General features: G+C 45.5%; 1 protein-coding gene and 1 long non-coding RNA gene across 2 annotated transcripts in view; one reads left to right on the top strand and one right to left on the bottom strand.

Moving 5' to 3' along the window:
* HLCS (holocarboxylase synthetase) overlaps positions 1–17009 on the top strand; it is a 212777-nt gene that overhangs the window by 4730 nt on the left and 191038 nt on the right. The gene's annotated exons all lie outside the window — the stretch shown is intronic.
* Positions 9455–16957, bottom strand: LOC139034839 (uncharacterized). The gene is made up of 2 exons (XR_011487429.1): positions 16388–16957; positions 9455–16078 (listed from the first exon to the last, which is right to left on the bottom strand). It is a non-coding gene; the product is annotated as an uncharacterized lncRNA (long non-coding RNA).

Raw genomic sequence — 17009 nt, 5'->3', positions numbered from 1 at the left:
ATTGCAGGGTGGTTACTTAAGAGAGCCTTCTCGTTCTTAGGAAATAATCCCTAAAGTGTTTGTGGGTGAAGAGTCGAGATTTCTGCAACTTAATCTCAAATGGTTCAGGGAAGAAAAAAAAGTCTCTGTTTTGCTTTGTACCACTGAGTTGGATATGCTACAATTTATATATATGTTCCCTATTGTTGAACATTAAATTTTCCAATTTAAAAAAAATCACTCTTACAAACTGATGCTATCAGCATCTTTACGAACAGAAATTCTTTCTTTTGTCACCATTTTTAGTATAAATGCCCAGAATTATGAATACCAAATCAAAGAGTGCCAATGTTTTTATGGCCTTAAAGAAGAGAGTAGTAATTCAAGATGCTAAGAGTGACTGATTTAAATAGAAGGTTGTAAGTAACCATGGGAGGTGAGAGCACAGAGCTGCAAATAGCAGGAGATTTTAAAAGCAGCTGCAAAGGACTCTCCCAATACTGGAAAACTCCCCGCACTGTGGCAGGGGGGTTGCTAGCCTAAAACGGCTGCCGTAAGCATAGCGTGGAGAGTTTTCCAGCAGACTTTTTCGGTTAGCAACCCCCCTGCCCTTGTCCTAGGACTCTTCGGCCTAATCCAAACCACCAAGACCTAAATCTAGACTTTGGACAATAAGGAATTTGTGCCTGTGGACGATTCTTCTGACTAAGAACCACAATGTGATGCTTTGTGTTCAAGAACCTCATGACTCTCCAAGATAGCTGTGAACTTAGTATGAATCTAAAATAAAAAAGAAAGAGTATTTGGCCTAAAAGATACTGAGTTGAAATAAAAACTGCTAGTAATGGGAGTGTAAATTGCTATAGCTACTTTGGAGAAGCGCTTAGTGTTATGTTTTTAACACTCAACATTAACTTGATCCAGTAACTCCTATCCTACCTAGGTGTGTTCCCAGAGAAATGCTTGACCATGGATTCCAGAGAGACAAGTAAGGGAATGTTCAGAGCAGCATTACTTGTCAGAGGTCAAAGCATGTGAACTGGAAAAAACCCAGTGTCCATCAACAGGACAATGGCTAAGCAATCTACGGTAGAACAGAATATTATACAGCAGTGAAGATGAATAAAGCCCAGCTATGCAAAACTATGGGGCTTCCCAGGTGGCTCACTGGGTAAAGAATCTTTCTGCAATGCAGGAGACACAGGAGACAAGGGTTTGATCCCTGGGTTGGGAAGATCCCCTGGAGAAGGAAATGGCAACCCGCTCCTGTATTATTGTCTGGAAGATCCCATGGACAGAGGAGCCTGCGGGCTACAGTTTACAGGGTCACAGAATTAGACACAACTGAACCGGCTTAGCGCACAAGCATAATTATATGTGTGAAGCTTAGAAGCAATGAGTGACAAGGCTTAGAAGTTTACTTTTTGAATAATACTTTTGAAAGCTAAAACACTTTAGCTTTTAGGGATGTATTTATTTGTATTAAGATTTCCTTTTATTAAATTTATGGATTTATGCATTTATTTTTGGCTGCACTGGGTCTTCTGACTGTCGTGGGCTTTCTCTAGTTTTGGCGAGTGGGGGCTGCTCTGTGTTATGGTTTGAGGCCTTCTCATTGCGGGGGCTTCTCGTTGCAGAGCTCTAGGTGCATGGGCCTCAGTAGTTGTGGCTCGCAGGCTCTAGAGCGGGGGCTTAGTTGCTCCATGGCATGTGGAATCCTCCCAGACTAGGGCTTGAACCTGTGTTTTCTGAAACAGCAGGCGAATTGTTAACCACTGGGCCACCAGGGAAGTCCTTATAGTCAGATTGTTAAAAACAAGATAAATGAAAATATAAAATTGAGGGACTCCCCTGGTGGTCCAGTGGCTAAGACTCTCATCTCTCAAATCCAGGGGCCCTGGGTTTGATCCCTTGTTGGGGAACTGGATCCCACATGCCACAACTAATACCCTGTGCAGCCAAATATATAAATAAAAATAAGTTAAAAAAAAATATATATATATAAAATTGAGGCTAGTTAGGCAGGGAGATAGGGTAGGTAAGAAGTATAGTGTTATTGGCAATAATCTCTTTCTTTTTTCTTTTAATGTGCATTGTAATATTTTTAAGAGCAATAGCCAGGATGGAGTGTTTACCAAACAGTTTATGACCTCATTTTATTTGATTTTCAAGCTTCTCCAGGGGAGATGCTGCATTTCATGGGTGATGTAAACCTAGGAGGGTAGTTAATAGTTAGGATGGCAGATCCTAGTTGGCTAAATCCAAGGGGCGCAGTCAACAGGATACAATTCAACAGGAGTAAACATGTTGACATTGGTTTCAAATATTAGCAGCAAAGGTATAGCTAGAATTAGGACCAGTGACATTTTTGTTTGTTTTGTCTTGGCCATGTGCCTGTCATGTGGGATCTTACTTCCCTGGATGGTGGATCAAACTTCCGCCTCCTGCGGTGGAAGCACAGACTCTTTTTTTTTTTTTTTTCTTTACATGTATTCCCCATCCCAGTCCCCCCTCCCACCTCCCTCTCCACCCGATCCCTCTGGGTCTTCCCAGTGCACCAGGCCCGAGCACTTGTCTCATGCACCCAACCTGGGCTGGTGATGTGTTTCACCCTAGATAATATACATGTTTCGATGCTGTTCTCTTGAAACATCCCACCCTCGCCTTCTCCCAGAGTCCACAAGTCTGTTCTATACATCTGAGTCTCTTTTTCTGTTTTGCGTATAGGGTTATCGTTACCATCTTTCTAAATTCCATATATATGTGTTAGTATACTGTAATGGTCTTTATCTTTCTGGCTTACTTCACTCTGTATAATGGGCTCCAGTTTCATCCATCTCATTAGAACTGATTCAAATGAATTCTTTTTAATGGCTGAGTAATATTCCATGGTGTATATGTACCACAGCTTCCTCATCCATTCGTCTGCTGATGGGCATCTAGGTTGCTTCCATGTCCTGGCTATAATAAACAGTGCTGCGATGAACATTGGGGTGCACATGTCTCTTTCAGATCTGGTTTCCTTGGTGTGTATGCCCAGAAGTGGGATTGCTGGGTCATATGGCAGTTCTATTTCCAGCTTTTTAAGAAATCTCCACACTGTTTTCCATAGTGGCTGTACTAATTTGCATTCCCACCAACAGTGTAAGAGGGTTCCCTTTTCTCCACACCCTCTCCAGCATTTATTGCTTGTAGACTTTTGGATAGCAGCCATCCTGACTGGCGTATAGTGGTACCTCATTGTGGTTTTGATTTGCATTTCTCTGATAATGAGTGCTGTTGAGCATCTTTTCATGTGTTTGTTAGCCATCTGTATGTCTTCCTTGGAGAAATGTCTGTTTAGTTCTTTGGCCCATTTTTTGATTGGGTCATTTATTTTTATGGAGTTGAGCTGGAGGAGTTGCTTGTATATTTTTGAGATTAATCCTTTGTCTGTTGCTCCGTTTGCTATTATTTTCTCCCAGTCTGAGGGCTGTCTTTTCACCTTGCTTATAGTTTCCTTTGTTGGAAGCACAGACTCTTAACCACTGGACCTCCAGGGAAGTCTAGGATTAGTGATTTTTTAAAAAAGAAAAGGTCTAGGATTTTGTATGAATGCAGTTTCAGTAAACTATAAGCTTATTTGGCAGTAATCTAGTTCTTAAGTTGAGGGGTAGGTACATAATGTTCATTTTATTACTGGATTTTGTACCTTACATATGTTACTGGAAATTCTTTTGAATGTGTTGCAATTGAAAATATCACTGGTGTCTACTGTCTTTGCATGTTGAATTTGGAAACAGTAATGTAGATTAAATCAGGAAACCATACAATTTTATAATTGGAAGAGGCCTTCAAGATGATGGCTAATCTGAAAGGTAACCATTTAAAAATTATAACTACTAGGGAATATTTATAGTTTGGAAAATTGGGGATGACTTTAAACATAAAAGCAATGGTAAATGTCATGAAAAAATTGAGGTTTATTTAATTGAAATGTAAAATTGATACATTAAAAATCATCTTAAAATTAAAAGGCAAATGGTAAACTGGTTTAAAATAATGCCATAAAAAGAAAAAAAAATAATAAAATAAAATAAAATAATGCCATAAGCAGGGATTACCCTGGTGGTTCACTGGTATACCAGTAAGTCTGCCTTGTAGTGCAGGGGACTTGGGTTCAATCCCTAGTTGGGGAACAAAGATTCCTTACGCAACTGAACCCAGAGCAGTGCAGCTCCTGAAGCCTGCATGCTCTGGAGCCCTCACCACAACTGGAGAGCCTGTGTGCTGCAACTAAGAACCCGTACAGCCAAATTAAAAAAAAAAAAAAAGCCACAACTATATACCAGCCCGGCGTTGACGTCCTTAATATAACATTATGACGGCTTACGGAAGAACGCGAACGAACTTTTTGGCCAACCCAATATAAAGAACCCATAAAATCAGTAGGAAATGTAGTAATGCCAAAGTTGAAAAATGGCAGTGAACGTGAGCACGCTGAAGGAAACTATCAATAAAAGGAGAAAATAGCCTACAGGATGGAGAAGATATTTGCAAACCATATGTCCCTAAGTAGTTAATATCTAAAATACAGAATTCAACATTAAAAAGTGTTTAAAAAATGGGCAGAGGACTTTAGAAATAGATGTTTTTCAGGAGAAGACATACAGGTGACCAATAGACTTATGCAAAAATGTTCTATATCACTAATCTTCAGGGAATTCTAAATCAAAACCACAATGAGGGACTCCCCTGGTGGTCCAGTGGTAAGACTCTGCACACCCACTGCAGAGGGCACGGATTCAATTCCTGGTTGGGGAAGAAAGATGCTGCATGCTGGGCAGTAAGGCAAAAACAAACAAACAAACAAACAAACCAATAACTCCTAAACAAATAATTCCCTGGTGGCTCAAATGGTAAACAGTCTGCCTGCAATGCGGGAGACCCATTTGATCCCTGGGTCAGGAAGATCCCCTGGAGAAGGAAATGGCAACCCACTCCAGTATTCTTGCCTAGAAAACCCCATAGATGGAAGAGCCTGGCAGGCTACATACCACAGGGTCGCAAAGAGTCAGACATGACTGAGCGATTTCACTCACTAAACAAAAAAACAAAAAACAATGACCCATGATGATGTATCACCTCACACTTGTCAGAAAGGCTATCATAAAAAAAACAAGTATTAGTAAGTCTTAGTGAGGATATGGAGAAAACTTTTGTACAGGAATCGACTTAAGTATGCACATTCTACAGCAGTCCCTGCGAGTTCCCTGGCAGTCGAGTGGCTAGGACTCAGCGCTTCCACTGTTTCCCTGTTTCAATCACTGGTGGGGAACTAAGATCCCAAGCCCCTCGATTGGCATGACAAAAAAAAGCAAAGCAAAACAAAACAAAAAAACTCAAACAACAGAGGAATGGCTAAACAGGTCATGGATACTCAAACAATGGACTATTTTGTAGCTGTCAAAATGTATGTGTGATGGAGATCTCAGCTTGAGGTTTTCTCTGACCTGGAGTTTATTCCTTGGACCATCCCTAAGCAGGTCCATAGAGGTCAGAGACAACTGCTTTCCCCTTTGTGGGTATCTGATACCAGGTGTCAGTCCACTCCCCCACATACCCCCCAATAACGAATTCCCTGTTTCCCCAAGGAGGAGGAAACCTCCAGTCCTTGCTTGAAAATGCTGTGTTGGAAGGGTTCAGAAGGGTTCAGATGGCAGAATTAAGACTCCTTCATCCCTAGGATGGGCTTCCCAGGTGACGTAAAGAACCCACCTGCCAGTGCAGGAACTGTAAGAGAGGCGGGTTCGATCCCTCGGTCTGGAAGATCACCTGGAGAAGGAAATGGCAACCCACTCCAGTATTCTTGCCTGGAGAATCCCATGGATGGAGGAGCCTGGTGGGCTACAGTCCATGGGGTCAGAAAGAGCTGGACACGACTGGAGACCTAGCATGCAGGGACCATACCCTAGGGTAGCAATGGAAATCTCCTGTTGCTCTTAGTAAAGGAAGACTTAGTTAATACATCCAGCTCTCAGTTGTGCTGAAGGGGGAGTAACGCCAGGGAGAAAAGAAATCCACTGAATAAACAAGTTCAGCTCCCTACTTACTGTCCACCTCCTTCAGCCAGCATCCTATCAAGGGGACCCCTATGTGGCTCCTCTCCTCTCTCCATCATTCGGCAAAAGCTTTGGCCACCTTCACTGTGAACTGGGAACACAGATCCGGGTCCTTGCCCCCAGGGCTTCCACACGTCTCCAGGGGAGGCAGACACCCTGGACCCGCAAGGGCAAGGTGGGCGAGCAGAGTTGCAGGGCAGCTGGAAGGCGGCCTGTGCCACCCCTGGAGGTGACATAGTGACATTGAGAGTGAAAGTCGCTCAGTCGTGTCAGACTCTTTGCAATTCCGTGGACTGTCCATGGAGCTCTGCAGGTCAGAATCCTGGAGTGGGTAGCCTTGCCCTTCTCCAGGGGATCTTCCCAACCCAGGGATCGAATCCAGGTCTCCTGCATTGCAGGCGGATTCTTTACCAGCGGAGCCACCAGGGACGCCCAGTGACACTGAAGGCCTGAGCTAATGTTTCAGGGTTTCGGGTAGGAGGATACTGGGGCGGGCCAGGCAGTGATCGACGCCATAAGGGGGACGGAGGAGGGCAGCGGGAAGGTGCTCCGGAGCGGCCAGAAGCCCCGGCCAGTGTGGTCAGTGGAGGCCGGAGCAGTGGGCAGGATTTGGGGTTGTGCCGGGCAGCGGGGCCCCCACTAAGGGGGATCTCCACCCGGCCTTTCCTACGCTTGTTTCTCACGCTCCCGCAGCCACCTGCTCTGTCCTTGGGGGGACGCCTCTTCACCCCGCCCTTCCCCCAATCGGGTGCACTGGCCTCGGGGTCTCGGGGCTCGGCCCACAGGCACCTGCTACTGGGGCTCCCTGTTAACCAGGTAAAGGGCTGGGGCACCGGGCGTGGGTTGGCAAGCAAGGGCTCGGATTTCCTACCTTTCATCTTGCTGTTTGATCCCCCGCCAGAGAGACTTATTTATAGAAACCAGTCTTTCCATCAAGACCAGCTCTCCGGCTTTTGCTGTTGTCAAGATGCCTGATGGGTGGTTGGGTGCAGGCCGCTCTCCAGGCTGCAGTCTTGCTCCCCAAGCGCTGTGTCCCAAGTTCCAGTTCGGTGGCATCTGCTGCCCTTGGCTTCTCCAGGAGATGGCTGTTTTATCCCTTCAGGGCCCTGTGGTTCCTGAGATGCTTCTTGCTTTTCTACACTCTGAGTTTCTCTTCTTTTCCCCCACCAGATTTACTGTTATTTTCTTATAGACTTTTAGCTCTGGGGACGAAGAAGCAGGGTTTGCATAGAGGCCTTTTAAAAATCCAAGGTTGATTGCAAAGCAAGGGAAACTAACAAGGGGACATTGCAGCCTTGCCTCTGCGGAGCTTGGGTAGTGGTACCTCTATGGGAACCAAATTCAGTGAAGACCGGGAAGCGAAGTCCAGGCTGGGGATGTGAGGGGCTGTATGACAGCTCCTGGCTTCCCCATCCACTCTTTCCAGTGAACTTCCCTTTCAGACTCATGAAATTTCCAGTAGCAACAGTTTATAACTGTATATGACTTTTCCTTCTCCCTTTTAAGCAGGGTTTGGCTTTCTCTAATCACTAAGTTGCAGTTCCCAAGGGAAAATGTTCAAGTTGGCTGAGAGAAAAGAGAAAATTATGATGTGATTCATCGGTCCCTTTTGTGGCACTTTCAGCCATGAGGAGAGGACCTGGCTGTCCTGGGTGTTACTGCAGTGTCTGCCATTTCAGGCTGAGTCTGCTTTGTTTGTTTTGGGGGAGGATCCATGAAACTTGTGATTGGTACAAATATGACTCTTGAATTTTCACATAATTGCAGTGTTATGTGATATGCAGTGATATGCATAACTGGATATGCATAACCAAGATATGTCTTGGTTTTATGATCTTTACACATTCTATATGCTTCGAGATTCTTTTTTTTTAATAACTTTTTTTATGTGGACCATTTTAAAGTCTTTATTGACTTTGGTATAATATTGCTTCTGTTTTATGTTTTGATTACTTTGGCCTTGAGGCATGTGGATCTTAGTTCCCCAGCCAGGATTGAACCTGAACCCTCTGCCCTGGAAGGTGAAGTCTTAAGCACTAGCCTGCCCAGGAAGTCCCTAAATTTTTTTTTAGTTTTCTTTTCCATTATGGTTTATCATAGGATACTGAATACAGTTCTCTGCTATACAGTAAGACCTTGTTTATCCATTTCTGTAGCTATGTATACGTGAGTCTGCTTTTTAAGTCATCTTCACCTGTGTTTTGCTGGATGCCATGCACATTCCCAGGGCTTTTTGGCTTAGGGCCCTTTCAGGTTTTGACCCTTCAGTCCCTTTATTCTTTCAGTTGTCCCTTGGTTCTTTCTTGCTCCCTTCTCATTGCTCAGATATACCCTGGATGGGCCCTGGGCTGGGTGGGGAGATGCGCTGCTAATGATCTTTCTCATTTCATTTTATTAAAAATTTTTTTTTTCTCTTTTTTTTTGGCCTGGCTGTGTGGTTTGCAGGATCTTAGATCCCTGACTGAACCCGAATCCCGGCAGCGAAATCCCAGAGCCCTAACCATTGGACCACTAAGGAATTCCGTTTCTCATTTAAAGTGTAATGGTTTTAGTCCGTTTCCCCATTCATTCATTTGACCCCAATAACTTGCCCTCTAGAAGTGAGATCTTTGTTCAGAAAATGGGACAGAATTGCTCAGAAGACAAACTCGGTGCTTGGAGGGAGTGAGGGGCAGTTCATCTATTTGCAGTGTAGTCTCTGATCCACCGAGGTGGTTCAGACTTTTGAGGCTGCTAAGGGCTTTGTGAATGAGCGTGGCATTGTCAGTTCTGGAAACTTACGGTACTGATCACCCCAGCTGCCAGCCCTGTCTGATGGGCAGGTAGCTGCTCACAGATGGCGACTCCCCTCCCTAACCAGGACAACTTTTATTCTGCGCCTGGGATATAAAGGACCATTCCCCTCTGCAGGATGAAAACAAGTTTGCTTTCCATGGAGAAAATTTTGTGAGTATTTCGCTCTCTAGTGGCCAACTGGGCACAAGAGGTAACAGTTCACTTCACTTTACAAATAGAAGTTAGGAGGCAGTTTAGTGTCAGGAAACTTTTTCGGAGCATCTGCTGTGCTGTCACAGTGCTAAATGCCAGGGATGTGGAAGTAAATGAGGTCATTGCTAATCAAATCCTTGTAAATTAGATCATGGTGTAAATGTATTAGGATTTTTTGAGAATTTTAGAGCTTGAAGGGGAAGTTAGAGATGATCTGGTTTGTCTCCCTTTTGCTTTTTTAAAATGGTTGAAAAACCAGGGTCCGGAGAGATGAAATGATGTCCTTAAGATCATATGGCTAGTTAGGGAAAGGCGGAAAAAATGCCAGTGAAATTCAGTGGACAATCTGTTAGAAAACGCCGCGGGAAGAAAGAGCCACCTCTAAGGACCGTTGATGAAGGCCTTTATTGGGCGATCGCTCTCGGGCAGAACTCCCGGGGGCGGGTGAGTGAAGAGACAAAGGGAGTCTGCAACCTGCGGGAAGCGGGGCGGCACCTATATACCCTGGCGGATACGGAGGCGGCGGGACCTTTTCGAATATGCTTGGAGTCAGGCTCTAGGGTGCTGATTGGCCTTTTGTCCCGTGTCCGTTTTTCTTGATTGGCCGGAGTCTTGGCACCTTCGCGTCCATCAGTCTGCCTGGCAACGGGCTGCTGATTGGTGGATGTCTGTCCCTGGTACTTATCTGGGACCTTTTGGCGGGGGCAGTCAGCGTGACCTTTCACAATCATCTTTTGATTTTCGTAACTTATTCTGAAATACTTCTGGACTTACCACAAAGTTGCAAAAATAGTACAGAGTTCATTTGCTCCGCTTCCTCCAGTGTTAATATCTTATACAACCATGGATTTATCAAAATGCATACATTAACATTAGCACAATACTAATAACTATAGACATCAGATTTCATCAGTTTTTCCACTACAGTTCCTTTGCTGTTTCAGATCCAATTCAGGATATCACATAGCACTTCTTTACTTACCACATTGTATCTGGACTCTAGTTTTTAACTTTAGATTTTCGTTACTGTTCCTTGAAACAGTGATGAATTAGTGAGAGTCTGCTGCCGTACAGACCCGGTGTCAGAAGCCCTCTTTGCCTGTGTGAGCAGGCTCGGTGTGTTTCCAGAGCCAGCTGTTTGCCCTGGGGATCTTGCTGCAATCCTACAAAAGCTCTGTGGGTGTGCTTGAATTCTGCACAGTCCTAGCTTATCTGATCTGGGTGTAAATGGCTGTCCTCGGGGCTCAGAGTGGCACGCCCTACACTGCCTGCCGTCATTCCCTCTTAAATTTATTTTAAAAATATTTATTTTTCCTTATTTGGCTGCGCTGGTCCTGTTGCAGCATGCAGGATCTTCAATCTCCATGACGGCAGGCAGGTTCTTTGGTTGCGGCCAAGTGAACTCAGTCGTAGCAGGTGAGATCTGGTTTCCTGACCAAGGACTGAATCTGGGCCCCTTGCACTGAGAGCGCAGAGTCTTAGCTACTCGACCACCAGGGGAGTCCTGAGCACCTTTTATTTGCCAAATGGCTTTTTTGAAGAGCTTATTCAGGTCTTTAGCACACCCCCCCTCCTTTTTTTCCCTGACTTCTTCATACTGATTTGTAATTTTGTTCTTTTGGCCACGCCATGCAGCATGCTGGATTCTAGGTCTCCTACCAGCGATTGAACCTGTGCCCCTGCAGTGGAAGGGTGGAGTCTTAACCACTGGACCATAGGGGAAGTCCCTGGAATTCTTTGCTATAGGCTAGGGAGTGAATCTGTATTGAGTATTTGTGTTTTGCAAATACCTTTTTCTTTCTAGAACTTGTCTTTCTTATAGTGTATGCTCAGTTGTGTCTTCGTGGACTCTTTGTGACTCCACAGACTGTAGCCCGCCAGGCTCCTCTGTCCATGGGATTTCCCAGGCAAGGATCCTGGGATGGGTTGCCCTTTCCTCCTCCAGGGGATCTTTGTGACCTAGAGACTGAACCCAAGTTTCCTGCTTGGCTTCCTTTGTGGCTCAGCCGGTAAAGAATCCGCCCGCAATGCGGGAGACCTGCGTTCCATCCCTGGGTCGGGAAGATCCCCTGGAGAAGGGAATGGCTGCCCACTCCAGGATTCTGGCCTGGAGAGTTCCGTGGACTGTACAGTCCCTGGGGTCGCACAGAGTCGGACTCGACCGAGCGACTTTCACTCTCCTGCTTGGCAGGAGCCACCTGGAAAGCCATAGTGTCTTAATAGACGCTTTTAATTTTAATGTATCAGTCTTTTCTTCTTCACCTTCTGGTTTTGGTATCTTGATCGACTAGTCCTTCCCTATCTGAGGTCACAAAAATATTCTTTACTCTGAAAACTTTTATCATTCTTCACTCTTGATTCTCGTATGCCACAACTCCGTCCATCCGTCCGTCCGTCCATCCATCCATCTTCCTCCTTAAGTACATCCTCTAGTGATCAGCTAGATCAGCTGAAGTCTGAGATCACATTTCAGAAAACATCTTTTTTTTTGGTGCTTTACTTGAGTGATCGTTTGGGGAGGTCAACAGTTTTCGGCTGAGCTAGTTCCCTCAATATTTTGAATGTGTTATTATACTGTTTTCTATCTCATTGCTCTGACTTTGGAAGCAACCTTGTCTTCTTTCCCATTCCCTTTGGAGAGAGTCTTTTTGCTTGATAATCTTTAGTGACGCTCTGCTGAATTCAGGTTTCAGTTTGTACTGATAGCTCAGTTGGTGAAGAATCGGCCTCCAACGCAGGTAGGCCCTGGTTGATTCCTGGGTCGGGAAGATCCCCTGGAGAAGGGGTAGGCTGCCCACTCCAAGATTCTGGCCTGGAGAATTCCATGGATGGTATAGTCCATGGGGTCTCAAAGAGTTGGGACACGACTGAGCAACTTTCACAATCTTATCTTAAAACTGAGATTTTCTTTAAAAATACAGTAACCTTTTCTTAGCAGTTTAATATATGTTTCATATTATTCCAAGATTTATAGTGAATAAATTTGGTTGATTCTCCTGGTTAGTGTTATCTTGACCTACTAATAGTCACTGTTTATTTTTACTGCAGAAAATCAGGTAGATAGCTATTATCTTGGTATTTGTTGATGTTTAGTGTCTGACTTTGACTCTTTGTGACCCCATGGACTATAGCCCGCCAGGCTCCTCTGTCCATGGGATTTCTTAGGCAAGAATACTGGAGTGGGTTGCCATTTCGTTCCCCAGAGAATCTTCCTAACCCAGGGATCAAACCCATGGCACCTGCATTGCTGGTGGATTCTTTACCACTGTGCCACAGGTAGCTATTAATTATATAATTAAGATATAATGATGCATTACATGTGTCATCATTATAGGTTTATGTGAAAACTTCTTAAGGTTTTATGTGAAAATTTCTTTTAATTCTTGGATCACAGTTCACATCTTGTCTTTATTGTCATCTATATTTTAAACTACAGACAACTCTGGTGTAGAGTCCTTTTGATAAATATAAAACTTTAAGAAGCAATAATAACAGTAGAAAAATAACCAAAGTTTACCAAAATAAAATGCCATTAATGTAATAAATTTCTCAGCTTCATTGTATAATAAGAAATCATTTAGGGAAATTTAAAAGACATTTAATATAAAGTTTGTCTATTTGGAATAAACCTTTCAAATAGTGACTCAAATTAACAAAAATTTTTGTTTCTAAGTGCATGTCTGTTTCTGCTTTGTAAATAACTTTGTATCTATCTTTTTTTTTGTATAAATGATATCTTAGCATATTTGTCTTTAACTTACTTAGTATGATAATGTCTAGGTTCATCTATGTTGTTGCAAAAGGCATTTTTTTTTTTAATGGCTGAGTACTATTCCATTGTATATATGTACCATATCTTTATCCATTCATCTGTTGTCGACATTCAGGTTGCTTCCAAGTCTTGGCTGTTGTAAATAGTATTTTGGTGAATACTGGGGTGCATGGATCTTTTTGAATTTTACTCCCTTAGGAGTGGGACTGCTGGATCAGATGGTACAAAAGTAACTTTTGAGCAAGGGTAGTGGTGGTTGGTTTGGGCCTGGGCATTTGCTAATTAGCAAGATTTAAATAACAGCTTTTTCTAGAACAGCCCAGATGCAGGGAATGACAGAGGTGACTTTAGCACTGCTTCTTGAACTCTGTGAATCACCTGGGGATTTTCTTCGAGTGCAGGTGCTGATTCAGTGGTTCTGGGATGGGGCCTGGGATTCTGCATTTAAAGCAAGGCCCCTGTGATCTTGTTACAGCCAAGGACCACACTTTGAGTAGTGAGGGGTTACATGACATGAATCCGGTGTACACAGTACACTCCCTGATGTCTTAGTTTTGCATCCTTCCCCTTTGCTGTCCGGGGATGATGAGCTAAGCTCCTTTCTGAGCCTTTCCCATCATTTTACACGGGATCATAAATGTGGCTTACTGTGTGACTTCTCTTATTCCTCTTCTCTATCTGCCTTACTGAGTTCCCTCCTGGGTGTGAATGGGATCACGGCTCTTCAGTCCCTCCTCAATCCAGAGGGACCTTACCCCCTTCTCAGTTCATCCTGTTCCCTATGGTCCCCATACTTTGTAATCCAGCACTAGATGATCCTCACGTTTTCCCACGCTGCTTTTTCTTAAACTTTTTTTTTTTTTTTCCCGGCTGCACTGGGTCTTCATTGGGACATGTGGGCATCTCTAGTTGCAACGCAAGGGCTGAGCTGGCCTGTGGCACGTGGGATCTTAGTTCCCCAACCAGGGATCGAACTCTTGCCCCTTGCATTAGAAGGTGGATTCTTAACCACTGGACCACCAGAGAAGTCCCTCTTATGATGTTTTCTGAGACCCTGATATCCTGAAGCATCTAAGCCCAAACCTCTGAAGTTCTCATCTGGCCAGATGAAGTTATGGTGTCTGTGGGAAGCGGAGGGCACAAAGTTCTTGAGGAACTTGGAAAAACTAGGGTTACTTGTGACCTTCAGGTAGAAGAGGTGACCTCTGCATTTCTAGCTGAGCCATAATTTAGCAAACTCCAAGAAGGCTATCTGAAGAGCTCTTCTAATAAAGCATTAGGGTTAGTCACTTGGTCAAATGATTCTAATTAAGTAAACTAATTAATTTTGTCTGTACTGGGTCTTTGTTGCTGTGTGCAAGCTTTCTTCAGCTGCAGCCAGTGGGGGCTACTTGTCATTGCAATGCGAAGGCTTCTCACTGTGGCGGCTTCTCGCCTTGCTGAGCACAGGCTCTAGGCACACAGGCTTCAGTAGAAGGCTACTCCCTGTTGGGCTTAGTTGCCCTGGTGGTAGGTGGAATCTTACCGGACCAGGGGTCCAACCAAGCCCCCTGCATTGGCAGGCAAATTCTTATCCACTGGACCACCAGAGAAATCCCTATACTGCTGTTTTTTTTTTTTTTAATTTATTTCTTTGACTTCGTCGGGTCTTAGTTCCCTGACCAGGGATCGAACCTGGGCCCCCTGCATTGGAGGTGCAGTCTTAGCCACTGGATCCCCAGTAAGTCCCTATGCTGCTATGTTAAAGCAGATGAATATTCAGGTATGTTAAAAATCAGCCCCTGGATTCAGACAGACTTGGGAGCAGCCTCCCTACAATCTGCCCTCCATTTACAGCAAAGGTGGGGGCAGGAAGTGACGCAGAGAAAACCTCTGCGCTACTTGAGCTGAGGATGCTGTTCTTTACCTACTGCCTTTAAAAAAAAAGTTGAGGTTCCAGGGGAGAAACCTGTCAGGGTCAGGGACCACCGTGATTCTCTGAGGGGACAGGGACACTGAATCCTGTTTCCCTTTCTCTCATTGTCATAGGACACTCATAGTCAGGCTGGTGACCCACATATTCAAGAACAGCAGGCCGCCTTACAGTGCTCTTCTGTCTTCCACTTGTTTCCTGTCCTTATTTTAAGAGTCCAGAAATACACAATATTATTGCATTGTGTGAATTTATGTCTTTATCTTAAAATTCCTTTTGCTTGAAGGCTTAGTTCAGTTCAGTTCAGTTGCTCAATTGTGTCCCACTCTGCGATCCCATGGACTGCAGCATGCCAGGCTTCCCTGTCCATCACCAACTCCCAGAGCTTGCTTAAACTCATGCCCGTCGAGTCAGTGATGCCATCCAACCATGTCATCCTCTGTTGTCCCCTTCTCCTCCTGCCCTCAATCCTTCCCAGCATCAAGGTCTTTCCAGTGAGTCAGTTCTTCACATCAGGTGACCACAGTTCAAAAGCATCAATTCTTTGGCGCTCAGCTTTCTTTATAGTCCAACTCTCACATCCATACATGACTCCTGGTCAAACCATAGCTTTGACTAGACGGACCTTTGTTGGCAAAGTAATGATGTCTCCACTTTTTAATGTGCTGTCTAGGTTGATCATAGCTTTTCTTCCAAGGATCAAATGTCTTTTAATTTCATGGCTGCAGTTACCATCGGCAGTGATTTTGGAGCCCAAGAAAATAAAAGTCTGTCACTATTTCCATTGTTTTCCCATCTATTTGCCATGAAGTGATGGGACCAGATACCATGATCTTAGTTTTTTGAATGTTGAGTTTTAAGTCAACTTTTTCACTCTCCTCTTTCATCAAGAGGCTCTTTAGTTTTTCGCTTTCTGCCATAAGGGTGGTGTCATCTGCATCTCTGAGGTTATTTATATTTCTCCTGGCAATCCTGATTCCAGCTTGTGCTTCATCCAGCCCAGCATTTCGTACTCCTTTCTCAATTTTGAACCAGTCTGTTGTTCCACGCCCCGTTCTAACTGTTGCTTCTTGACCTGCATACAGACTTCTCAGGAGGCAGGTAAGGTGGTCGGGTATTCCCATCTCTTGAAGAATTTTCCACAGTTTGTTGTGATCCACACAGTCAAAGGCTTTGGCATAGTCAATAAAGCAGAAATAGATGTTTTTCTGGCACTCTCTTGCTTTCTTGATGATCAAAGCGATGTTGGCAATTTGATCTCTGGTTCCTCTGCCTTTTCTAAAGCTAGCTTGAACACCTGGGAGTTCTGGAAGTTACTGTAGAAACCTGTCTTGGAGAAATTTGAGCATTACTTTGCTAGCTGAAGGCGTCGTATAATCTAATAAAAACAGTCTCGTCTTTTCCCACTTGGACTGGATGGCTGATGTGTGTGTATCAACACACTTCGGGCCCTGGTAATGTTCAGTCGCTAAGTCGTGTCGGACTCTTCCGCGACCCCGTGGATGCAGCACGGAAGGCTTCCCTGTTAATCAGCCCCTTCCTCAATCTGCCTCCCACCCCTCAAGGCTGGACGGCTAGACTCCTGCTTAACCCGGCCAGGCAGCCACTGAGCTTCCCTTCGGGTCCCCAACCTACCGCGCCGTCTGCCTCCTTCTTCCTTCACGTTGCGCCCCAGCCTCCCCCAGAGTGGCCTCTCCCGGTCCCCTCCCACTCAGCTCTCCCGGCATTGCCTGTCTCTCCCTCCATCACCGCCCTCCCCACAGGCTTCCCTCCCTCTGGTTCCGGCCGCCCTTCTCCCTCCATCAACACGTGCCTCCTCACCCTCCCCAGCCACCCCGCAGCCTCTTCCGGTCGGCCGGAGAGCGGGGCAGGCGGGAGGGCGTGGCCGGACGGGCGGGAAGGCGGGGCCGATGAAAGGGCGGGGCCGGGCGGTTGCGCGTTCGGGCGCTCGGGAGGGGCCGGGGTCCCCAACCTACCGCGCCGTCTGCCTCCTTCTTCCTTCACGTTGCGCCCCAGCCTCCCCCAGAGTGGCCTCTCCCGGTCCCCTCCCACTCAGCTCTCCCGGCATTGCCTGTCTTCTCCCTCCATCACCGCCCTCCCCACAGGCTTCCCTCCCTCTGGTTCCGGCCGCCCTTTTCCCTCCATCAACACGTCCCTCCTCACCCTCCCCAGCCACCCCGCAGCCTCTTCCGGTCGGCGGGAGAGCGGGGCAGGCGGGAGGGCGTGGCCGGCGAGAGGGCGGGGCCGATGAAAGGGC

The sequence above is a fragment of the Odocoileus virginianus genome, chromosome 4, assembly GCF_023699985.2.
Source record: "Odocoileus virginianus isolate 20LAN1187 ecotype Illinois chromosome 4, Ovbor_1.2, whole genome shotgun sequence".
In the NCBI taxonomy this organism is placed as follows: domain Eukaryota; kingdom Metazoa; phylum Chordata; class Mammalia; order Artiodactyla; family Cervidae; genus Odocoileus; species Odocoileus virginianus.
Note: the sequence above shows the minus strand (reverse complement) of the source record. Positions and strands in the feature narration are given on the sequence as shown.